This window comes from Panulirus ornatus, chromosome 72 (genome assembly GCF_036320965.1).
Source record: "Panulirus ornatus isolate Po-2019 chromosome 72, ASM3632096v1, whole genome shotgun sequence".
In the NCBI taxonomy this organism is placed as follows: domain Eukaryota; kingdom Metazoa; phylum Arthropoda; class Malacostraca; order Decapoda; family Palinuridae; genus Panulirus; species Panulirus ornatus.
The window spans coordinates 3,452,258-3,454,658 of record NC_092295.1 but is presented as its reverse complement, the minus strand read 5'-3'; positions in this window follow the sequence as shown (position 1 = coordinate 3,454,658).

Below are 2,401 nucleotides of genomic sequence, written 5' to 3'. Positions count from 1 at the left end.
TTCTCCTAGTAACTCATTTCTGTCGCATGGCTCATTTACATTGTAAATCCTAAGTCTACTGGCAGTGCACACCTTTTTTCCTACACTGTCAGACGCCACAGAATATCTAAATGTATTCACTTATCATGTGAGCCACCCTCCCTCCTCCTCGCCCTCATTCAAGACTTACACACACAGCTTGTTTCCCCTCCCCCTCGATATACAGACACACCACCATTATGTAAACTGCGGTCGTAGTCAGCCTCGGTAAGTGCCATGGGATCCCAGTGGAAAAAAAAATCATCTCGACGGGCCGTGGTGTAAGCGACCCGCCCAAGAAATGTGTAGGAAGGAAATGAGAGTTTGTGGTATTTCTTCGAGACGTACGATTCGCCCGCCATCTGGTGAACAAGTTTGAAAATGAAGAAAACTATGATCGAGATATCTTAAAAACAATGAATTTCTTGTAAAAGAACCTTTGTCATATATCATTAACTGCCACAATTATCTTAATTTGTCTTTTGTGACAACATACCATGACTACTGAAGCACCCATTCCACATATCAGGTAAAATTTGATAGGGGACATACAGACGGTTCGCATGCCCCGTAGTGTCATCTAGCGGCCAATTGCGCAATCATCAGACATCACCATAAGCCTGGTAAGTGCTCTCTCTCAGTATATACATATATACCTCTTGGACCTGCCATTGAAAGGCCCCTCCCTCCTCCTTATCGGGTCTTGCAAAGAAAACTAGACAATAAACTTTATCTACGTCAGAAGTGACCGAGACCTATGGAATAAGGGATGGGGCATCAGGAGCTATTAGGATCGGTGCTCTTGAAAGGAACGAGATGCTGCTTGGCGAGACGCGTCAAAATAAAGATAGAAAATAGACATTGTTGTGCTCACTATTGAGTGATGCGCTCTCGCTTGAACCAGGTTTAAAACTCTTTATATATTTTTCCATATGAAACCATCCTTAAAGATTCATATATATTTATTTCATGTTTCAAGTGGACTGAGCGGTGTGTCCACTGAGATATTTACTTTATTATCTCTGCAAACGTTTATAATCATGTATGGATTAACCATTACCGTGTTAATGGTTGACCCTACGGTCGACATGGAGGCCCAGATGCGTCATGTTGGGGGGATATGGAGAAGGTGATGGAGCCTTAACTTACGTTATTCAGACGAAATTGTTTATTACATAAATACTTAACGAGAGAAACAACAACATTGCTTCTAAATGAAGGACTCGGATCTCTCTCCATCTTGTACTTTCCCTGAAGTACATATTTACCTCAGTATGAGCGAACAGTTGTTTTAAGCCATGATACTAATGATTGTTTTCTCTACTGTAAAGTCGTAGTAAATTATCTTTGTTTCACAATGTAAGAAAACGTTATGTAGTATCGTCTCTAAGCACTGAGTCTTAAAAGTATATAAAACCTGGACTTCATTGACTTGAAAGAGTGATGTACAGTAAGGAAATATGCAGTTATTTTTGTAATAGTAATGAACACAAAAGGTCGTTCGGTATATTTCCTGTGAAGTATTTAAAAGTCCAGTTTTTCATTATTTCATGAATGTTTAATGCGTATTATACAAAATGACCGGCCTCAAAAGCTAAAGGCTAAGGCCCATTATTTTCTGCATGTGCCATTTAAAAAGTCCGATCAGTTATTAGTTGTGAAAAAATTAAAAGCTATGGTGACATTACACACTCCTGCCACACACCAACCTTATCTAGGAACCACTTACTCTTCTCTCTTCCTACTCGCACGATGTGGTAATACCAGGATAGAAAAAAAAAAAAAAAAAATGCAGTGGCTGCCTTCCTCTCTCACCACATATTCTCGAGACCTTCCATAAGGCATCTTTATCAATTCTGTCTTATGCGTTCTCGAGATCCTTAAATGCCACATCGAACTTTTTTTCGCGTTCTAAGTTAATCGCGTGATCCACGCATCATCTGCCACTCTTGAAACCACATTGTTCCTCCCGTCCGATTCTCTTGAGTATGCCACCACCGTACAGAAAACTAAATTACCTCTTAACTCAAACAGTCTCCTTTGACCCCCATTGCCTTTATATATAGTTTTATTAAACATTTATTCCGCCAATGCTCAAGCAGTTCGCCATGATCCGTCCATACATTGATAATCGTAATCGGTCATTCCCTTCCTTAAGAAGTGTTTCATTATCATTCACCCTGTCCAATTTGATTTTATTCAGCTTTCACAACTTATTCTCTCATCAATAAACCACCTCCCACTGCTCATAACGCGCTCACCACATTAACTTTATTAAACGAAGAGAAGGTTGTTAAGACGGGGTTGGCCGACCGTCATTTGTTTTCATAGACGCCATGACATTGCGATCATCTGTTTCTATAGACGCCATGACACTCGGATC